The sequence below is a fragment of the Panthera uncia genome, chromosome B1, assembly GCF_023721935.1.
Source record: "Panthera uncia isolate 11264 chromosome B1, Puncia_PCG_1.0, whole genome shotgun sequence".
Taxonomy (NCBI): Eukaryota; Metazoa; Chordata; class Mammalia; order Carnivora; family Felidae; genus Panthera; species Panthera uncia.
Window position 1 is genome coordinate 61,518,554 of NC_064811.1, and position 6,662 is coordinate 61,525,215.

Here is a 6,662-nt window from a genome sequence, read left to right on the forward strand (position 1 = left end):
TTACTTTGATAAATAGCCATAGGAAACTTTGGGGAAGAATTGGAAGAATCATTACTATATGTACTTGCTGTGGTGTTTCAAGTTCTTTGCTCCAGGATACTTGGCCTTTTCTTCAGTGATTCAACTTGTGTCTGAGAAATGACTGGAGTCTGGAACACTGATAAGGAATTGTGATTTTTCACTGTGACAACTGACACCAGATTTCTTTTTGTCTGCTTTTGGTATTTTCTTTGAGGCAGGTAGTGTTTATATATGTCAAGTAATATTCATGTTGGCTGCCTATCTATTTTTCCAAAAGAACATTATTGCCATTTGTCCTTGCAGGTAAGAGCTTCAAGTTGCCATTTTTGAGCCATTCTGTTCTTTATAGCAATTATTTCCACCTTGCATCTCATGACTAAATAACATCATTTGGCCTCTGATATTTCCAGAAGCCATTTATCTCTATTGACCCTATGGAGCCCAATTCTAGAGTAACTTTCCCTACCATCAGCTGTCACCTACAGAGGATGTTTACCACTGTTTGTGTCTTTATGATGCCAGAGGACCCCTCACTGAGATGCCTTATTTTTGTAAGATGCCTTATTTTCCCCCTCATGGAACATGGTCATTAATCTGATGGGTTTTCTGATCTTCTATGATAGTTCTTTACTAGCATGCTCATCTAAGACTTTTGACTCCTTCCTAGAGGTAGTCTGGTGTCTCTACTTCAATTACTTTGGCCATCACTATTTTCAAGCTTCCATAAGCCATTGAAGCAGTGAATTCAGATTTAGAGTTTAGAGAAGGACATGTAGAACTGGTCCTGAGTCATTGGGAGTATCCTCCACATATTACTATCAACAAGTTTTCTCTTATCCACTCATACTTCAGTCTTCCTGTCTTTTCCCTGGAGAGTCCAATTCCAGCATCCCCCAGGTTCACTCCCAGCCATATTCTCTCCATTCCTGTCAGTACATATTAACCAGGTTCCAAAACTGTTTTGGTGATTTTTTTTTTTCTATGAAAGCATGGATGGTACTTCCTTAATTGGGTCATGGTGGCTCTTGATCCTCACTATTGGTCTAGAAGCCATGAGGAAAGATGAGGTCATATATTTAGAAGGGAAAACAACATCTTGCAAGGCATTGGCCTCAGGTGAGACCTTTGCATGTTTCCAAGTAGTAGGAGGTGGCATTAGCAAGGAGTTATGGGGCATTTCTGTAATCTCCAGAGTGTTCAAGGGAATGTGGACATTTAGACTTCTTAAGTGTGTTCCTTTATGTGTTTCTAACACAGGCCTTTATTCATAGGGCCAAACTTTAACATAGATTTACTGAGAATGAGAATTCAGCCTTATTTATAATTCTGCTATTATAAAACCAAGTACTGAGATTGATTTTCAGCATAGTCTGCCCTTAAGCTGCAGGAAATTAGCTATTTCAATGCTGCTGGGAGGCTCTCAAGCTTTTATATTGTGACTGAATTGGTAGTTAGCTGACCTGAACCTGTCATTTTCTTCCTTAAGAGCATCATTGGTGCTTAGTAACCAACCAGCTCCATGGTTCCTAAACTTATAATTGTCCTTATATCTCTGTAAATTGCATAAGCTGGTGCATTCCTTTCTACTTCTATCCCAGCCCAACTCACCACAGATGAGAGCCTTAGTAATGCTAAGCACACTCATCCCATTTAAGATAAGGAATGAGGTTAAAAATCAAAGGCAAAACTATCTAAATCTGTACTTTACTTTTAATTTTATAGGTTTAGAAACTGAGGCACAAAGTGATCAAAGTAATCCTCCAGGTAGTTAGTAGCAGAGCTTAGCCTAAAGTAAGTCCCTTGACTTACTCTAGCAGTCCTTCTGGCAGTCCAAGTAGAATATAAATTTCCCATTTTTGTCATACAGATCATTTCTTGAAAGTATTTCTAAGTGGTATTCTTGTTGCTCTTGGTGCTCCACTCAGATCTCTTCTACCAGCTGGTACACTCATGCCCCAGATGTTCTGAATGTTATCCAGTAACAACTCATGCTGCTCCTTCTCCAGAGAGGTAGCTCTTGGCCAAAGGAGGAGGAGGAGGAGGAGGAGGAGGAGGAGGAGGAGGAGGAGGAGAAGAAGAAGAAGAAGGAGGAAGAGGAGAAGGAGGAGGAGAAGGAGGAGGAGAAGGAGAAGAAGGAGAAGGAGAAGAAGGAGAAGGAGAAGAAGGAGAAGGAGAAGAAGGAGAAGGAGAAGAAGGAGAAGGAGAAGAAGGAGAAGGAGAAGAGGAAGAAGAAAACAACCTGTGGGAGGTTGCACTACACCTCACCTCTTTCCTCTCACCTGCTCACCTGGGCCAGACCTTGGCCATTAAGTGGCTCAAGGCATAAGGGGCCAGGCCCCTTTGAGGTACAACTACTTTTATTGTACAATTTATGTTTCAGAATTATCATGTAATCAGACTAAAGTGAATACATTTTTGTTTAGCCTTTTCATCTGTTCTATCCTGCCTCCCTCATTCTCTTTTTCCTAAGAATATTCACCCAATTAATCACTTAAGAATATCCATCTTAGATTTCTAGGGAACTCCAAATAAGACAGCTGGTAAAAGAAGAAGTCTCTAAGGATGGATTCTGAAGTTAGATTTCTCACCAGCTGTGTGGCCATGATTATGTAAAGTAATGATAGCCCCTGGCATGCTGGAACTATGTGATTGCTAAAACTAACTGAAATGAAGTACAGGTAGAAGATAAAGGTCTCATTGGTACAGTGCCTTGGACACTTCGGAAGTATGGTAGAGGGAACAAGAAATATCCATTCCACAATTCTTATAGTTACTAACGTGCTGTTGATGTATTAAAGAGAGAAAATTACACTTAGGTATATTAACCAATGATTTAAATCAAGGTTTAAGAGTCAGATGTCTTCTTTGACAATATTTTTAAAGACCCACATCTGGCATAGTGGTGGGAAATATGGTGGAGTAGGAAGATCCTGAGCTCACCTCCTCCCATGAATATACCAAGGCTGTAACTCCATGTAGAACAACTGTCCCTAGATAGTGACGTGAAGGCTAGCAGATTTCCATAGCTAAAGATTTAAAGAAAAATACACACTGAGAAGTGTAGGAAGGGCAGAATGTCCTCTCATCAGGAAGCAAACCCTCAGTGTGAAAACCCACAAGTGGGAGGGATATCACATTTACAGAGGTCTTCCCTGAAAAAGGAAGGTTTCAAACCCGATATGAGATAATCCATGCTCTGGGAAGACAAGCCTCCATAATGTCTGTTTTTCAAAATTAACAGAGCTTAATTCTGGGAGGGCCTGAGGGCTATAGGAAATAAAGACTCCACTCTTAAAGGGCCTACCCATAATCTCACACTCTCTGAAATTTAGAAGAGGCAGCAATTTAAAAAGGACCTGGGGCTTTCTGCCTGTGGACACCACTGAGTAAGCATCATTAAAGCCTCCCCTCCCACCACGTCTAAGTCGGAGTCTCCCAAAGAGCCTGAACAGTTGTGGAAGCTTTTCATCAGAGGTTTGAGCTTTGAAACAACTGATGAGAGTCTGAGGAGCCATTTTGAACAATGGGGAATGCTTAAGGACTGTGTGGTGATGAGAGATTTGAACACCAAGCACTCCAGAGGCTTTGGATTTGTCACCTATGCCACTGTGGAAGAGGTGGATGTAGCCATGAATGCCAGGCCACACAAGGTGGATGGAAGAGTTGTAGAACCAAAGAGTGCTGTCTCAAGAGAAGATTCTCAAAGACCTGGTGCCCACTTAACCGTGAAAAAGATTTTTGTCGGTGGCGTTAAAGAAGACACTGAAGAATGTCATCTAAGAGATTTTTTTGAATAGTATGGGAAAATTGAAGTGATTGAAATCATGACTGACCGAGGCAGTGGCAAAAAGAGAGGCTTTGCTTTTGTAACATTTGACAACCACGACTCTGTAGACAAGATTGTCATTCAAAAATACCATACTGTGAATGGCCACAACTGTGAAGTAAGGAAAGATTTATCTAAGCAAGAGATGGCTAGTGCTTCCTCCAGTCAAAGAGGTCAAACTTTGGTAGTGGTCATGGAGGTGGTTTTGGTGGGAATGACAACTTTGGCTGTGGAGGAAACTTCAGTGCCACTGTTAGTGGCAGTCAAGGTGGTGGTGGGTATGGTGGCAGTGGGGATGGCTATGATGGATTTGGTAACAATGGAAGCAACTTTGGAGGTGGTGGAAGCTATAATGATTTTGGCAATTACAAAAATTAATCTTCAAATTTTGGACCCATGAAAAGAGGAAATTTTGGAGGCAGAAGCTCTGGCCCCTATGGTGGCAGACGCCAATATTTTGCCAAACCACGAAACTAAGGTGGCTATGGCAGTTCCAGCAGCAGCTGTAGCTATGGCAGTGGCAGAAGGTTTTAATTACTGCCAGGAAACAAAGCTTAGCAGGAAAGGAGAACCAGAGAAGTGACAGGAAAGCTATAGGTTACAACAGATTTGTGAACTCAGCCAAGCACAGTGGTGGCAGGGCCTAGCTGCTACAAAGAAGACATGTTTTAGACAATACTCATGTGTATGGGCAAAAACCTCGAGGACTGTACTTGTGACTAATTGTATAACAGGTTATTTTCATTTCTGTTCTGTGGAAACTGTAAAGCATTCCAACAAAGGGTTTTAATGTAGATTTTTTTTTTGCACCCATGCTGTTGATTGCTAAATGTAATAGTCTGATCATTATGCTGGATAAATGTGTCTTTAAAAAAAAATGCACCTGGGCCATAGATGAAAGAGATTTATTGATTAATTTTAGGGTGTGTGCCAGAGGGGCAGGGATCTGGAGGAACTTTCTCTGGGAATGTAAGCACAGGTGGGCTTGCCTTCTTTCAGCCTAGGTCATTCAGTTCTGACATTATCTACCTTGCTAACACTGCTTGCCTTGACCCAGCATTCCCATGTAGATTTGTTCCACCCAATCTGCTGACCCCTACAGGCACCCCTCCAAAGAGGCTACCACCTGCCACATCTGGTGGGCAACCTCAGCTGGGACTGGTGCCCCTCAAGTGACTCTTGTCCTGGAAAGGGTAGGCCAGCCTAGCCTACCAGCACACCCACAGCAGCTACTGGGCTTCACAGCCAGCCACACCTGGGGCTAACCCCACTGACCATTATACCAGCAGCAGTTGCAACTGGGCCTGTCAGCTTGCCATTCTGGGGCTCATACTTACCCACCAGTGCCCCTGTAGCAGTTGCAGCTGGACATTGCATCCAGCCAGCCCAAAGGCCTGTCCCACCCACCATCACACCCACAGCAGTTGCAGCTCAATCATAACAGGAGGCCACAAACAGCTCACACAAGGCAAACCCCTAGGGTACCTAGTTCTGGTAAGAAGGAATATTGCATTTCTGGGCCCACAGAATGCCATCTACATAAGATCATAACCTCTAAGACCAAGAGATGGAGCTGACCTACCTAATATTTAGAAAAAAACAGACAGTCAGACAACATAAGGAGACAGAGGAATTCCAAATAAAAGAATATGAGAAAAACTCAAAAAAAGAATGAAATGAAACAGAGATAAGCAATCTACCTGCTAAAGAGTTCAAAGTAATGGTCATAAAGATGTTCATCAAATTTTGGAAAGAGTAAATGAAGTGAGAACCTCAACAACGAGATAGAAAATATAAAAAGAACCCAAAAGAGTTAAAGAATACAAGGACTACAATGAAAAATACACTAGAGGGAATCAACAGAAGATTAGAGGATGTAAAAAGATGGATCAATGATCTGAAAGAAGGGCAGTGGAAAACATCCACTGATAAGCAAAAAGAAAAAAATGAGGAGAGGTTAAGGGCCTCTAAGACATAAGTGATACTAACATTTGCATTATAAGGGTCCCAGAAGGTGAAGAGAGAAAGAGCAGAAAACTTATTTGAACAAATAGCTGAAAACTTTCCAAACTTGGGGAAGGAAACATACATCCTAGTCCAGAAAGTGAGAGATCCACAAACAAGACGAACCCAAAGGGATCTACACAAAGACACATAATTAAAATGTCAAAAATTAAAGATAATCTTAAAAGCAGCAAGAGAAAAGACACTAGATACCTACAAGATACACCCATAAAACTATCAGCTGATTTTTCAGCATTTTTCATGTCAGACCAAAAGAGAGTGGCATAATATATTTAAAGTGCCGAAAGGAAAAAAACAAACCTACAGCTGAGAATACTGTACCCAGAAATGTTATTCTGAATGAAGGAGAGATTAATTCCCTCGACAAACAAAAATTAAAGGAATTCATCACCACTAAACTGGCATTACAAGAAATGTTTAAGGGACTTCTTCAAGCAGAAAAGGTCATAACTACAGGTAAAGCAAACCTAAAGGTAGTAAATTAATCACTTATGCCTAGTATAAAGGTTAAAAAAACAAGTAGTAAAATCAACTATATCAATAATAAATATTAAGGGACAAAAAAAATAAAAAGATGTAAAATATGACATTAAATACATAAAATGTGGGTGCAGGGGAGTAAAATGTAGTGCTTTTAAAATGTGTTTGAACTTAAGAAACCCTTAACTTAAAGTAGATTGGTGTATACTTAGGGGATATATATAAACCTCATGGTAACCACAAACAAAAAACCTGTTACAGATGCACAAAAAAATGACAAAGGAATCCAAACATAACAATAAAGAAAATT

General features: G+C 40.8%; 1 pseudogene; it reads left to right on the plus strand.

Annotated features, from left to right (window-relative positions):
- Positions 1-3,422: 3,422 nt before the first annotated feature.
- LOC125922852 (heterogeneous nuclear ribonucleoprotein A1-like) lies at positions 3,423-4,546 on the plus strand (annotated as a pseudogene).
- Positions 4,547-6,662: the final 2,116 nt, after the last annotated feature.